The sequence below is a fragment of the Heterocephalus glaber genome, unplaced genomic scaffold, assembly GCF_053883595.1.
Source record: "Heterocephalus glaber isolate CG9 unplaced genomic scaffold, H.glaber_assembly_v1.0 deba00001497, whole genome shotgun sequence".
NCBI lineage: Eukaryota > Metazoa > Chordata > Mammalia > Rodentia > Bathyergidae > Heterocephalus > Heterocephalus glaber.
This window is the reverse complement of record NW_028258320.1, coordinates 51121462-51138398: the sequence shown is the minus strand read 5'-3', so window position 1 is coordinate 51138398 and position 16937 is coordinate 51121462. Positions and strand designations below refer to the sequence as shown.

The window sequence follows — 16937 nt, the reverse complement described above, 5'->3', positions numbered from 1 at the left end:
CGCTCCCGGCGCCCTGCCTGGTCCTTCGGAGGCCGGCGGCGCGGGCCGGTCTCCGGTTTGCTTATGTACTTAATAGGGCAGAGAAAGATGAAGAGCACTTTCATAAAGGGTGCATCGGAGGTGAGCTTTGAACAATAGCGTGACTAGGGTAGGGAGAGGCAGAAGGAGCAGAAAAGGAATGTACGTTCGAGCCAGCAGCTCCAAGCAGATGTGGGAAGAAAAAAGCGGCTCGGGCAGCAGGTCATTTGCTAGTGGCCATTGAGTCTGAACACATAGGCTGGAGTTAAGGGAGGATGAGACTCCAAATTTGGTTCTAAGAGTGTGACTTTATTTTCTATGACTTAATTCAGGCAATGAAGAGTCTCTACAGCTGTGATAGATTTAGTATTATTCATTTGAAGCAGTATAAAGATTTGCTCTCTGCCTTGTACCAAGGGGCAGAAATTCCACTGATAAAGAAGAATCAAAACCTCAATATGCAGCTCCTGAGAAAGACAGAGATAAAATTACACTCAGGGGAGGACATATTAAGCTCTGTCCACAATGCATGAGTTGAAAGAAGTCTCTCTTTTGACTTACATTCTCGATCACCTTCATATCTCTTTCAGCAATTCCAAACTGTGGTGGTTACCTGAACACTTGGAAGGATCCTTTACCAGTCCCAATTATCCACAGCCACATCCTGAGCTGGCTTATTGTGTGTGGCATATACAAGTGGAGAATGGTTACAAGATAAGATTAAACTTCAAAGAGATCTTGTAAGTACTGGGGACCACTTCTGTGAGAGCAAATGCAGTGAACCCACCTGGCAACTAAGGAGCCTAGGGAAGAGAAGTAATCACATATAGCCCCTGTATATGGGAACTTTTCAAGGACTTGACATAGAAGGAAGATACTCAGCAATACTATTGATTCTGAGGTCCCATCAGGTGACAAAATCCCAGACTTGTCATCATAAACCTGAGAGGCCATTATAAGGAAAAATCCTGAATCTCCTAAGAATGGGATGATAGGCAGTCGTTTTGAATAGGTTTGAAAAGCTTTTTCACCACAGGCTCTTCTTCTTAGCCTAGAAATACATGACCACTGCAGATTTGACTTTATTGCCATCTATGATGTCTCCTCTACCAAGGCCGGCCTGATGGGACAAGTCTGTGGCCGTGTGACACCCACCTTTGAATCTTCTTCAGACTCCTTGACTGTCGTGTTATCTACAGATTATGCCAATTCCTACCAGGGCTTTTCTGCTTCATACACTTCAATTTCTGCGGAAAACTGAAGGACCCTAGTTAGCAAGACAGACTCCATATTGCTGCTTGACCTACCTGCCTGCCCTTTAGATGAACTCAGAAGAAGGAAGCTTAAAAACCTCCTCCCCTTAGAAAGTCTCTTTAAAAATAACGATTAATCAACTATTGTTTTACAAATGTTCTAACAACAGGACGTCAGCTTCTGTACCTTTTGCTTGCTTTACTAGTTCTATCCCACAGGGGGGCCTAGAAACTGCTGGCCTCAAAGGTGTATAAAATATGTTAATCTCCCCCCAGTGGAGGCTTGAGTCTGATGCTAGGCTTGGGTTCCGGCTAGTAATAAACTCCTATGTGCATTTAATATTAGTCTCTGGTTGGTTCTCTCTCACTGGGTGTAACAAAAACATCAATACTAGTAAGTCATATTTTATATTTTTTAGCCATTTTGAGCTCTGTACATAGAAACTGCTCCTTAATTCTTATCCTATTTGTGGTTAACTCTATGTGTAAGCTCGTTAAATATATTTGGAAACATAGCCGTAACCCAAGGCTTGCCAGTCATTTCTGTACATTGCTTAATATAAGAAGAAACAAACTATTTTATATACCTGGAAAAGATTTCTGTAGAAAATAGGGACTAGTTTCTTAATACCTTCTGAAAAAACATAAAAATATTAGATTTACAGATTCTAGTCTCAAGATGACAGTGAACACTGTAAAAAGTGCATCAATTTCTTAGCTATCTCAGGCTTCCCACTAACATTGAGGTGCACATGGATTTTTGGCTGTCCATAGATCCACTTGTGCTTGGAGGTCTTTGAGATGCAGAGTTCCTAACCAGCACAAATATGACCATCCTTTTCCTCCTTTGTTTTCCTGACAGCATCTTTAATTTGTGGCTCTGACAAGATGAGAGTTATCATAAGCCAATCCTATCTAGAGTCATTTAACTATAGTGAGGATAACTTACAACTAAATGACCCGACTTGTAGACCGACAGTATCAGATGTTGTAGAATTTGCTATCCCTCTGGATGAATGTGGAACAATCAAAGAGGTAAAGTGAAACCCTGACAGCTGGCCTATCAAATGCCAAATGCATGTTGGTAATGCAGTGAACATAATGACAAACCACAGTCAGCTCTTAGTGGCCGAACATAAGATGAACATATATAGACATATAAGTGCTCACAGTGGGGTTTGATTTTTTTAAAGTTCTTTATAGATACTAGAGAGTAGACCTTTGTCTGAGGAACAGCAGGTGAAAATTTTTTCCCACATTGTGGGTTGTCTCTTCACACTGTTGGTGGTTTTTCTTGCTGTGCAGAAGCTTTTTAGTAAGAAGAGATTCTACTTGTTGATTGTTCATGCTAGTCCATGTGCAACTGAAGTTTCATTCAGGAAATCTTTTCCTATGACAATGTCTTCAAGAGTTTTACCTAATCTTTCTTACAGCCTGTTTAATGTCTCTGTTTTAATATTTAGATCTTTAATCCATTTTGATTTTAGTTTAGTGCTTGGTGAGAGATATAGGTCTAGTTTTAATCTTTGGCAAGTTGAAACCCAATTTTTCCAGCACTATTTATTAAAGAGGCTATCTTTCCTCCAGTGAGGGTGTTTGGCTCCTTTGTCGAAGATGAGGTGGCTGAGTATGTCTGAAGTTGATTCTGTATCTTCTCATCTGTTACATTCATCCTTGGCTCTGTTTCTTTGCTAGTATCATGCTGCTTTTACCATAGTAGCTTTGTAGTATAATTTCAAGTTGGGAATTGTGATACTCCCTACTTGTCTTTGGTTCCTAGAATTGTTTTTGCTACTCTAAGTCTCTTTTTGCTCCAAATAAATTTTTGGATTGTTTTCTCAAGGTCTGTGAAGTATGCTGTTAGAATTTCAATTGGAATTGCAGTGAAATTATGTAGCAGTTTTGGAAGTATGGGCATTTTCACTATATTGGTTCTTCCTTCCCAAGAGCAAGAGATGTCTTTCCATTTTCTGATATCCTCTTTGATGTCTTTTTTCATAGTGTTATAGTTTTCAGAGTAGACGTCTTTGATTTCTTTAGTTAGGTTAATTCCTAGGTATTTCATTTTTTGGGATGCTACTGTGAAGGGAGTTATTTCTCCAATTCTTCTCTTAGTGTGTCTGTTTTTCATACATAGGAAGGCTATAGATTTTTGTGTGTTGACCTTGTATGCAGACAATGAGAATCCTGCTTTTTTCTGATACCTGTTTCATGGAGTATTGTTTTCCACCCTTTAACTTTCAGTCTATGGGTTTCTTTTTGAATTAAGTGAATTTCTAGTATGCAGCATATTGTTGGATCTTGCTTCTTCTTCTATTTTTTTTGGATCTTGCTTCTTGACCCATTCTGCCAGTCTATTTCTTTTGATTAGTGAATTGAGACCATTAACATTGATGGTTATAACTGATATGTATTGACTTATCCTTGTCATGACCTTTTCCCATTGTTAGATTCTCTCCCTTTGCATTTAATTTCTTGTTTTGCCTGATAGATTCATTCTGCTGGACTTCAATTGTTGCCCACATTATCTTTTCCTAGAATATTATTTAAAATTGTTTCGAGTGCTGATTTGGTATTCATGAAGTTCCTCAGGTGTTCTTTTTTTTTTTGTGACAGGGATTGAACTCTGGACCTTGCACTTGCAAGGCAGGCTCCAGAACCACCTCAGGTGTTCTTTGTCATGAACTTATCTTATTTCTCCATCAGTTTTGAAAGGTAATTTTGCAGGTTACATCAATCTGGATTGGATGTTGTTTTCCTTTAGGGCTTGAAATACTTCACTCCAGGCTCTTCTTGATTGGAGGGTTTTTGTGGGGAGGTCTGCTGTGATTGTCATGGGCTTTTCTTTGTATGTGATTTGTTTCTTTTCTCTAACTGCTTGTAGTATTTTGTCCTTCTGTTGGGTTTTTCTGAAATGTTGATTATTGTATGCCTTGGTGTCTTTTTTTTTATCACAGCTATTTGGTGTTCTATATGCCTCACTTATCTGTATGTCAAATTATTTTTCCCTGCTTGAGAAGTTTTCTGCCATTACTTTTGTGAACCATTTTTTTTAAGAGTAAGAAAAATTTATTGAGATAAAGAAAGCTTTTTTCTAAAAGAGACAGAGAGGGATTGGAAAGTGGGTTGCCTGCCCACCCCACTTCTCAAAGATGTTTTATACAGCAAAGCCATGTGGTGAAGTGGGTACAAAGTGGGACAAAACTATAGGATCCAGTGGAAGATTATAAGATGGGCATGAGGTGGGACAAAACCATGACCAACCAATAAGATTACAAGTACAGTCACCCAGGTAATATTGATTAAATGGGGGTGAAATGGGGGAGCAAGTCATGTAGCAAGTGTACAAGGATTTTCAGTAAGGGTGGGGGTCAGGGATATTTCTTGGAAAGGCTGTGTTAAGACCTAAGCGCCCCACCCAGGTGATTGATACCTATTTAGAATATCAATCACTGGTATTTATCCCCAGGGGGAGCACAAGGGTGTAGTCCTTTTTCTCCTTTTACAATTCTGGCCTTCAGTGAATGTATCTTGATTGTCCTCCATGTTGGCTCATCCCAGGCTGGCCCTATTTAACTGCCCACAAGATATCTAATTAAGTTATCTATCTGCAATATTCCCCTCTCTGAAGAAGTACCCCTAACTGCTGTGAGGGGGCAAATAGTGAAGACCGGTCTGGCAACTTCCAGATGAAGAGGGTCATAGTTGTGATCAGCGGTCAGAGTTATTCTACAGAAGGTCTATCTAAATACCTTTGATAGGCACCAGGCATTGTCATCTTGGGTAGCCTTATAGCTTTGAGTCTGGAGGAGACAAAGCCAAAGAAACAGTTAATACATGGGCCAAATTATAAGGTCAGCAGGATTGCAATGAATATAGCCAACAAGTGTTTCCACCAGGAGGAACTAGTAACAGCCTCCCACAAAAAGGATAAGGAGAAGGTCCAGTGGACTTCAAAACCCAACATAGAAGTCATATTGTATAGTTTAGCAGTTACAAGCTGTTTACAAGGTTGATCTGGTGGATCCCATTAAAAGAAGTCTAGCACATTTGTCACTGGTTCCATTTGTATGGCTGCTTGGAGTTTGGCAGCCTCTAGGCAAGAATAAACAAAACTTTTAAGAAATTAGAGCATGAAAAATCTAAGCATGAGTATGCTAGAATGAAAGGGCAAGTTGGGGAGAAAGTCACACTTAGAAATTGAAATAGTGATTGCAACTTGTTGGCTCTTAGATTTTTTTCCATTGATAGAGGTTATCTATAAGTCTGATACTTTGCCATAAGTCTTTAGTTTTATCTGTATAAGAAGGTAAGAGACAATTTGAAGAACAAATTTCACTAAGAAATTTAAAACAATAGCTGAGCTCTTATAGATTTTATAGTAGTTTTTTCATAATGATCCATAACCATGGCCAGCTACCAATGTAGCTGGAAACTGTCAGAAGGGGTCAGCAATTGGAGAATCCTTTTATATCTATCCAACTTTATTAGTATAGCATTATTTTTATGCCTCTTTTGATTTTTTTCTTTTCTGCTGGGTGTTTAAAACCAAGTTAAAGTGAGACCTGTGTCAATCAATATGAACATCTTGCTATCTATCAAGGTTAGTTAAGTCTCCTCAGGCATTATTTTGGAACCATGCATAGAGCCTCTCAGCTCCTGTCAGTGTCAGCCATCAGGATGGGTCATAGTCTTGCTTGACCATGTTGCTTTCAGTGAAAGCATGGGAGCCTCTTCCCTCTTGGTGATACTCCTTTGGCACATGGTACATTTGTCCACTGGTGCCCAGCAATCTCCCTGATCAGGAGGTTGAGTGACTTACCAAAGATGTAGGATCTTGTAGAAAAGATTCCCTCATGCCCTCATGTCTTTGTTGACCTTGAGGGCCAGGGCAAAATATTGGCTATCCTCACAGCCCAGTTACCTTTCTAGTTTTGGTCTCCAAACTTTAGTTGTTGAACACCCAGAAGAGAAGATCAGTGACATTAGTAGTGCAGTAGGAGCAGTGAGCTTAACTATTAGTTTTGTCTGGACATTAAGCACTTTGAAGTATAAAGCACAGTTAGAGGGGCTGTTATTTCTTACCAGCCATGGTTGTTTCAGTAGTTGAATCCCTCTGACCAGTAATCTTGGTGGAAGACCTCCACAATGATATAGAGGGAAGAGATGTAAATCCCAAACCTGCTAGATATACAAAACACAAGTTTGTGTTCTCTAAAATTGAAGAATTAATTCTAGGAACAACAGAGGTTACTAATAGGAAAAATTTATTGAGAGAAAGAAAACTTCTGTCTAAGAGAGACAGAAGGGGGTCGGGAAAGTGGGTTGCCCCTATGAACTATTTTTTTATGTTCTTTGCATTCTCTCCAGTTTTTTATTGACTCCAATCAATCTTATGTTATTCTTCTTTGTATCATCTTGCAGCTGCTGGATTGATTTTTTTGGATCCTTTGCTATTTTTAAGAAATCTTTCTTTTCCTTGTCACTAATTGCAATCCTGTCATCTATGTTGGATATTCTGTCCTCACATTGTCTCATTCTGCTGTGTAAACTTTCATTGGAGTTTTTCATCTCCTGGATATCTGTTTCCATCTGTTTTGTAGATCCCATTTGTTTCCTCTGGTGGGATATCATCATGTTCCTCAGCTCCTCTATTTTTTTTTTAATCTGTGTTTGCACTAGAGTTATTAATCATGCCTTTCACTATGGACACGGTCTGTGTTGTTATCTGAGAAATTATTTCTGATTTTATTTTTTTCAGATTCTGTTTCATTGCCAGCTCAGGGAATCCAGGTGGCTGAGTTTCAGATTTTTCCATCTTGTTGGCCTTTGGGGTTGCCTTTGATGATCTGGAAGTCTGATTTTGAGTCTTTTTTAGGTGTCTTCTGATTTCAACCAATGCAGTGTGCTGTGCCTTTATTGAGGTGATTCTTTGCTCTCATATTGGGTTTCAATTCTCATCAAGCCTGAGAGGCCTTCTCTCTACTGCTCACCACTCCACCAATTCCTGGGTTCAGAATGATCACCTTCTGAATCCCCACATTGGGGTGTTGTCCCGGAAGGATTGTGGCTGGGTCCTGTGGGCATTTAGTGATGATATCTGGGTGGACTACTGGCTTGGGCCTTTGCACCTGTGCAGCTGTTGTCCATGCAGGCCTTTGGCTGGGGCCTCTATGCCTGCACAGCTATTGTCCAGGTGCACTTCTCTCTGGGGGCTGTGTACACTTAGCAATGGTATCTTGGCAGGCCTCTGGCTGAGGCCTGCACACCTGTGCAGCTGCTGTATGGGCAGGCTTCTGTGGTAATGTGAAATTTTGATACATATATTCTGTACATTGTGCAGTGTTCAAATCTGGATTAATATATTTATTCTCTCCAAAATTTATTATTTTTGTGGTTGAAAATATTTGAACTCTTTTCTGTATATTGTTTAAAATTATATAGTACAATATTGTTTTACAGAATACCAAATTTAGTTTTCCTTGTAAAATGTAGCTTATGCCCATTCACTAACGTTTTTGTCATTCACCCTTGCCCTCTATTCACCCCAGTGATCACTCACTATTTTGTGCTCCATTTTTCTGAGATAATTTTTTCATATTTCATACATAAGGTGTGATTGAAATACATGGTGAATATTTAAATTTTAAAAATTTATTGCAGTAAATGACACATTGCTCTTAATCCTCCCTCAGAATACTTTCCCTCATTTTTGAATGCACTTATCCATCCCATCATTTTTACCACTTTCTGAAGCCATTCTGGAACTCTTCTTTTGTGTCTTTACAAGGCAAACTGTGATAAAAAATAACATGGTGACTGCTGCCGCCAAGTGGCACCCAACAGAAAAGCAGGCTTATGATGTGGTGTCATCCACTTTATTTACTGGATCCTGAACCAAACATCTTCTGACTCTTTCCCAACATCAAAATGATCAAAAGTAAATGTTTTGAATTCATTCAGACATCAAAGCAACCACACAGTGCAGATGAAGACACTCACAAAAAAGGAATTCCAGCACTGGTTTAAAAAGTGACAAGAGTGATGGCTAAATGGGTTTGTGGTGAGGGGGAAAATTCTGAGAATTAATGGCAATTGTCCTTTACTGTAATAAAAATTTTTTAAATTTAAATACTATTTACTCTATTTTTTGATCACATCTTATTTGAATGAGATCACATCATACTTAGATGTCTATTTTGGCTTATGACATTTAATATAATGCCTTCCAGCTCCATCCATGGTGTTCTGGATAGTATTCACATACCTTTTCTTTATATGTTCATTAGTTGAAATTTATTTCATATCTTGTCTCCTGTGATTGGTACTGCAATAAACACAGATTGGATATATTTTAAAATTATTTTCTTAAGATTACTTTGGAGACTACAATTAATATCTTAAATTTATAATATTGTATTTTGAGTTGATAGTAACTTAAATTCAAAGTTTGAATTATACCATAATTCTGTTCCTGTATAGTGCTATCTCTTCCTTTACATTGTTTTCTCAAATCACATCTTTATATGTTATGTGAATTTTTAATGTAGAGTTATGCACTGTTGTTTAAACCATATGGGAGAATAGGAGTTACATTTCAACCAGATTAATACTACTTTCTGTATTTACTTATGTAGTTACTTCTGTCAGTACTGTTTGTTTCTTCCTGACTTCTGGATAGTACATAGTGTCCTCTTGTTTCAACTTCAAAGACTCCCTTCAATGTTTCTTGTAGGGCAAGTCTACTAAAAAGGAATTCCCTTCTAGGCTTCCTTTATGATTTTGATGAGAAGTTGGCTGTTAATCTTATTGAAAATGTCTAGTGTGTGACAAGTCCTCATTTTGTTGCTGGTCTCAGGGGTCTCTTTGTCCATTGACAGTTTGAATATAATGTATTTCTGTCTTTTTAGAACTTGTTTACGATTTATATTTTATTAAAAAATTTCTTTTCAATTTAGCATTACTTAATACTTTTAGTTGTTACAATCTAAATGGACAAATAACAATTATAAGTATATGTTTAAAGTGTACAACATGACATTTTGTATATGTATATATTGTGGAATGACTAAATCAAACTAATTAACATACTTATTATTAATCTTTAACCTGTAGTAAGAAACTGTTTGTGGTGAGATGCTACTCTTTTGGCTATTTTTAAGATATAACACTTTAATACCAACTGTCCTGATTATGCTACACGGTTTCAGTATTAACTTATTTCTCTTAGTTGTAGTTTTGTACCTTTTGAAAATATCTCTCTAATCTGTTCATTCCCTAACCTTGTCCCTCTACCATTCTTCTCTGCTTCTAGAGTTTAATTCTTTAGATGCTTTATATCAGTGGGATCATGTAGTGATAACCTGCTGTGCCAGGCCACATGCTAAGACATACTGTCTTCCTGGTTCATCCTCATTAAGAATAACAAAATTTCCTTATTTTGAAATACTAAATAGTATTGCACTCTGCATATAAGCCACATTGTCTTTATCCATTCATCACTGAGAGACACTTAGGTTTTTCCGTGTCTCAGCTCTTTTGAATATTGCTGGAATGAACATGGGAGTGTAGATATTTCTAAAATATACTGATGTTATTTCTTTTGGATATATACCACTTGGTTATGATTTTCAGTGTATTCCTCTTGGAGCAAAACCTAGATGGTACTGTTGAGCTTTTTGGATGTGTAGAGTCAGGTAATCAAATTTGGGATGTTTGTGTCATGGATTCTTCAAATATTGCTCATATCCTTTTTTCTCTTCTGGGACTTCCTTGATGGGTATGTTGGTTAGGTTGTTGATACCCCACAATTAATTTAGGCATTGTTTATTTTGAATTATCTCAGTTTTTCTATCTTTACATTCATTGATCCTTCCTTCTGTCTAGTCACATTCCCTATAGTATTCTCTTGTACCCCTCTATAATTATTTTTATTTTAGATATTGTATATTTCAGACAGAAATTCCAGTTAGTTTGTGTCTGTGGAAACTGGGTGTGCACTATGTATAAGAAGTCTGACATGAGCATCGGTGTCTCTGTGTCAAGCATTTTGGGCCCTCACTGACTCTACTTCTCCCTAGAGTTCCAGCTGGTCAATGGCAGCAGGCCCTGTGAGGGCTGTGTGGAGCTCCAGGTGCAAGGGACCTGGGCACCCCTCTGTGCCACCCACTGGGACTTAGCAGATGCCACTGTATTGTGCCATCAGCTCAACTGTGGGGATGCAGTGGCCACACCACAAGGAGGCCATTTTGGGATTGGGATGCTCCCATCTGGCCAGATGTGTTTCAGTGTGCAGGAACTGAGCTCTATTTGTTGAGCTGCCCATCTAGCACCCTGGGTGTGAAGCCCTGTGCCAAGGGAAATTCTGTTTCTGCCTTTTGCTCAGGTGGGTGCAATGCATGCAGTGTGTGAGAGATGGGCAGCTGGGTGGACTCAGGCACTGAGAAGTGAGCCATGGGCAGAAGAGGGGGTTATTCAGGTAGACAGTCACTGGGTCATATGTGAATGAAATGAATTAAAATAGGTGGATTAACATGGTGCAGACCAGACAGACAAGGCTACAGTTGGGGGTAGTTTGGGGAGAAGAAAGAGAATAAACAGAAAAGATACACAGAAAGAGGGCTCAGAGAGGAGAAGAGACAGGGGCACCGATAGGTGGACAGGTAACTGCCTGCCAGTCAGTAGAAGCCTGGGCACTCTCTGGTGCTCCACAGTGGCTTCTCCTTGTCCCTCCCAGGTCTCCACAATGGCCTTAGGCTGAGGGTTGGACAGAGTCACTGTGATGGTCGTGTGGAGGTCTCTCTGGATGGAGTGTGGGGCCATGTCCTGCATGATGCCTGGGACCTGTGTGGTGCCAGTGTTGTGTGTAGGCAGCTTGGGTGTGGAGAGCCCCAGAGAACCTACGATGCATCAGCCCCTGACCAGGGTGCCATCCCAGTGGGGCTGAGCCAGGCATCCTGTGTGGGCTCAGAGACCTGCCTGATCAAGTGCAATGTCTCAGTGTCCCTCTTGGTACCTGTGGGGACCTTATGAGATGCAAGTGTTGTATGCTCTGGGGAGTGTGGGCCCCATGCTTTCTCTGCTCTGACCTTCACAGACCTGGCAGGTTCTTACTCAGCCTCTTCTCAGGGAGCCTCCAGTGCGGCTGGCTGGGGGCCCCAGCCGCTGTGCAGGGCGTGTGGAGGTGCTGCAGGGAGGCACCAGGGGCACGGTGTGTAATGCCGCCGCCTAGGACCTGGAGGATGCCCATGTGGTCTGTGAGCAGCTGGGCTGTAGCTACGCCCTCAGTGCCCCAGGGGCTGGCTACTTTGGGGGAGGATCTGAGTCCATCTGGATGGATGAGCTGGGCTGCCTGGGCAATGAGTCTGTGCTGTGGCAGTGCCCTTCACAGGGGTGGGGCCGGCACGACTGTGGGCACAAGGAGGACGCCGGGGTCTTCTGCTCAGGTCAGTGCAGGGTCCAGTGTGTCTTGCATGTCCCCATCCTCCCATCTCCTCCTTGCTAACTGGCCTCTCTGTTTGCAGAGTTCACGCATCTCAGGCTGCAGAATTATGGTCAGCCATGCACAGGGTGGCTGGAAGTTTTTTACAACGGACTTGGGGTGGAGCCTGCCACACCCCGAGCATTTCCTCCCTGGGGATCCTGTGTGGGCAGCTGGGCTGTGGGCCCCAAGGGCAGCTGCTGGCCAGGGCAGGGAGCTGGCCTTCCCCTGGGGCTTTCTGGCTGGCTTCTATTCAGTGCAGGCCCAGGCATGACAGGTCCCTGTGGCAGTTCCCTTCATCCCCCTGGGACCGACATTCCTGCTCCAGTATGGAGGAGGCCTGGGTCTTGTGTGCAGGTGAGCAGCAGAGGATGTGCAGGTTTACGTGTGGGTGTGAAGGGTGGTCACAGACATGAGGCTCAGAGCTGGGTGTGGGCCATTTTGAGTCATCTCAGTCCCTGGTTCTTCCTGGGTCAGGGAATCAGGACCACTGTGCTCCTGGGGATCTTCTGAGGACATTCACCAGGGAACCTGTGTGTGAAACCCTCAGCCTGTGTACTTACCTGCCCTTGAACACAAACAGTTCCATTCCTCTGGGTGCAGACACTCCTTGTTATGGAGACACAAAGACAAAGGGAAGGGAACAACAATTCACAGAGTGTAAAGCTGCTGAGCTTGCAAATAGTGAGATGAATCTTATTTTCCCATGCAGAAAAGGCCGAAATTCCTGAGGATCCTGAGCAGACCCTTAACTGCTCACCCACACTCAGCTGCCCAGGTACCCTTCTTTGTATGTCCTGGTCTACCTGTGCATCCCAGTGGGGTTCCCAGGTTAAACACTTTCCTCTTTCCTAGAGGAGGGCATACTGCGCCTCCCAGGAGTTGATGACGACTGCTCTGGGCATGTGGGGCTCTGGCATGCGGGCTCCTGGGGCACCATGTGTGATGACTCCTGGGCCCTGGCAGATGCAGAGGTTGTGTGTCACAAGCTGGGATGTGGCCAGGCTGTGGATGCTATGCAGGGGGCTGCCTTTGGTCCTGGGTCAGGACTTGTGTGGCTGGATGAGGTGAGGTGCCATGGAAGTGAGGCTTTCCTGTTGGGCTGTCACACAGAGCCACTGGGACAAGGAGACTGTGAACACAAGGAGGATGCAGGAGTGCACTGCTCTGGTGAGTGGGTGGAGAGTGAGGGTGGGGAGAGGGGCAAAGGCACAGTGTCTTTATGTTTCTGGTGCTTTCTGCTGAGCCAGGTTCCCTAGCACTGGGCTTTGCTCCATGAGGTTCCATTTGGTGCTTCAAGCATAGGCTTCTTGTGTCCCTGTCATGTTGAGCTCCAGCCATGTGGGATGGGACACTTCTGCTAGCTGTGGGCAGGTCAAAGCTGTAGGGTGCCATCCACACCTCCCCATCTGGGTGCTCAGGTCTGCATTTTCCTGCTTGTGTTTCAGTATCAGGTAGGTGGCTCCATCTCACACTCACTATCCTTCTGTCCCTCATTGCCCAGAGGGGCTGCAGAGTTTCTAAGCTGGTACTGGCCTTGTACCATGTGCCAGTTACTCTTTTCAGGTGTTCCAGGACAATGGTGATGTACACCCAATTGATGCCAATTGCTCTCCTCTCTCTCCATCTGAGTGCGGAATCCAGTGTGGGGACAGAGGTCCCAGGCTGAGAACAGCCACATCTCTAGGGATTTCTTTCTGTGACTATGCGGTTTGGCTCTAGTGCCCTTTGGCCTCTTGAACATTGTGGCTTTTTCCCAAGGCAGAAGTGAGGACAGGGGTAGTGAGGGCCATCAGAGCTATCCTTCAGCACACATTGAGGCATCTGTCTAGGTCCTCCTACCTTAACCCTACTTGGACGAAGAAACCTACCTGCAATTTCCACCTAGGCCTTCTACTTAGTCCCACCCACCTGAGCTCAGTGCTTGGGCTGCTATTCCTTGTAAAGTTGGCCCATATCTGGGAAAGCATCAGCCTGTGTAGGTAGCAATGAGGCCCACCTCTCCGTCATGCTGTACCCTCTTCCTCAAAGGTTGAGGTTATCTAGGGCCAGAGTCATAGTGCCCAAGGTAGGCCAGGCACACAGTCAACCCTGCCTTTCTCTATTCCCCAGTAGCCCCTTTCTTGGCCCCTTTATTTGTTGCTGAGGTCTGGACCCTGCCAGAGATTGCCTGTCTGGTTCTTGGATGCCTATTGTGCCTCATCTTCCGGGTCCTGGGTGTTCAGTAGAGCTGCAACAGAGCTGCTTACATGAGTATGTGACAGTGGCTGGGCATGGAGAGCAGGGGCCCTGTCAATGGAGGTTAGAGGATTCTTGGGAGGCCCCAGCCATGGTAGGCCCTCCCTGTTTTGATCACCCTATTAGCCACTTGTTGTTGTCTTTCTGTATCCATGAGATGTTGAGGACCTGGGCATCCTGGACTCATGTGGCACCATGTTTCTGGGATAAGTTTATGTTGAGAATCCCCACCAATCACTACAAAGGGTCTTGACAACACAGCATTGTGTTGTTATTCTCTGTTGGGGTTCTCAGGGGTAGATTCAAGGCCTGAGATTCTCAAGCTTCACCACTATGTCTAGCACTGTGTGAGTGCTTAGCTCTGGTGAGAGTGACTGCTCTCAAAGGGGCTGATTCAGTGGAACTGGGGATCTCAGTGTACATGAAGGGCTGCAGGATATAATGGTGAGTGCTCCTTAAGATTCTCATTTGGCCTGTACAGGTTCTGGAATGTCAGAGCACCTGCCTTCAGAGGGTGCCTATGAGGACATTGAAGCAATTCCTGTGGAGAATAAAGAAGAGAGGCCCTCAGTGTCTGGTAACCTGGTGCTGGAGGAGCATTATGATGATGCAGAAGAACCTGAGGAAAACTGTGGGGAGGAGACAGATGAGGTGGAAGAGTTGGGTCACTGCTGAGTCATGTGGGTACGTACCTATGCACCTTGGGGTCTATCTCACTCTTCCTGTTCTACTGCTTCCATGAGGAGAGCTCTGCTCAGGCCAGGGCTTACATTTAAAAGACCTGAGAGCTGCTTCTCTGTCTGTTACCTTTATTGCCATCTCTGATCTGGGGCTTTCTGCTCCTCCCTTTTCCTTCAAGGTGCACCTTAGACTCAGTCTTCTCATTGGCTGATGTGGTGTTAGGAAGGTCTTTGGTTTTCCTTTGGGTTTCTTTTGTAGTCATCCAGTGTTATTCCCAGTGCCTGGTTGATGATAAGTTTCAGGAGATGCCTGGGGTGGATGATGTGTGGGTTTGGGATCCTCCAGGTGAGAAAAATTCTCATTGTTACCTGACCTACTTCATTCAATCCTGGTCTGTCTATGACTGTTTTCTTCAGTGGTTACCAGGAGCTCAGTACTCCTGTGGTTCAGAGTAATCCATGAAGATCACAGTTCATGTCTCTCATTATACTCAGGTGTGGATCTTTGCAATATGGACTTTTAAAATTAGGTTGGGTTGGAAGATGGCAGTGGTTCTTGGCCCAGTACCTCAGCATCCTGAGCTGACCATGGGGACCATAAGCATGTCTGGAGGATGGGAGTAACCTGAGAGGCTGCCATCTTTCTTGTCCTCATTCTTAAAATAGACTGTATTAAACAGACTGTAAACTGACTGTTTCTTATTCCCTCTCAGACAGCTTTAACAGGCTCCACCATGACTTTCTTTCTATTCTGGGTCCATTTCTGTGCCTCACCTTGGACTCCTGTCTGATATAATCTTTGTACTTTCCCTTCCCATCTTGTTCTTGCAGTTTTTCTTACGTGTGGGAGGGTAATTCACTGATAAAGTATGTGTGATAACCCTTACTGTCATCTGTAGGCAGTGCTTGTTCTTTAGTAGGAGGTGAAAGCACCTGAAACTGTCACAACTATCCTGGTCTTGATCAACAAACCCTGGATGCTTGATAATGTCATCAGTTTGTTTGTGACCATACCTGACAGACCACCCCTGGTCACTTTTATGGAGGATCATATCCAGCATATCCAAACCAACATGTGATTGCTTTTTTTAATAAAACAATCCATGCTCATAATTCTTGGTCACATCCATCCACAATCATGCCTACTCATGAGCACTACCATGACCTCCCCTGGAGTCACCAAACCCTCCTTGAACACTCACATCCAGGACCATTTTCATGACCACACCCTCTTTGGGAAATAAGTTTTTTGGTATTCTATTCCCTCGCTACCCAGAATAGGTTTGAAAAGGAATGGAAATATTCATGGTCTGATGAAGGATGGGGCCTGAGGAAGTTCTGGTGGATTATGGACCTTCATGGTGTCCTCATAAAGAATGGACTCAGGTGCAGATTGGAACACTCTTGTGCCCTAGAGGAGGATGGATCTTCCTATTGTTATGTGGAGAATAGACATACATGCTGGTGTAGGAATACTTTTGATCTCTGCCTACTTTGAGTTGCTTGGAGTTAGGTAGTATTCCAGCTGTTCATGGGAACATCCATGTCATATAGATCTCTAAGGAGTCTAGGACCAAGCCATGACGTCTGGACTTGGAAAGGACTATGGAAGCTTGTGATCAGGGTAAATCAGTTGAGTTAAAGTCTCAGAGTCTACAGGGGATTCTAATAGCAGAAGTCTGTTTGGACCTTTACTTTTTTGTCTGTTTTCCCCTCTGACTGAGACTCTGGTCTTCTTCTTTGTGCTACAGGCCTCACTCTCTCTTGCCTCTTCTCCTTTCCCACATTGATTGTCATGTACCTGAATGGAAGTGTCAGGGCCCTTTCTCTGGTAACATCTACTTTTACCTTCCATAGCATGTCCATCCATTTATCTATCTATCTGTTTATCCATGAATATATTTTTTGAGGTTGTTATGACTTGTATCTAGATGTCCTCCTCCAACCTCATTTACTCGTAAGTGGAGCTTTGAGAGTGACTGGATCATGGGTGTGTAATACTGGATCACTCTACTGATTGATTTAGTGTAGTTCCAGAGTGGCAACCACCAATAGTTTGTAGCCTGAATGGAATAAAAAAGAAAAAGGAAAGAAAAAGGAAGGCTTCTGCCTCCTGCTTGCCATGCCATGGACTTCTTTCCTCTGCCATACACCTCTACCATGCTGCCCTGCCTTGGAACAAACTGATTATGGACTGAAACCTCTACTGATTATGAACTAAGATAAACTTTTCCTCCTTTAACTTTTGGGTGTCGGGTATGTTGTCTC

General features: G+C 43.0%; 1 pseudogene; it reads left to right on the top strand.

The window, feature by feature from the left end:
• The window catches only part of LOC101724960 (scavenger receptor cysteine-rich domain-containing protein SCART1-like), a 57892-nt pseudogene extending 43228 nt beyond the window's left edge, over positions 1-14664 (top strand).
• The last annotated feature ends 2273 nt before the right edge of the window (positions 14665-16937 follow it).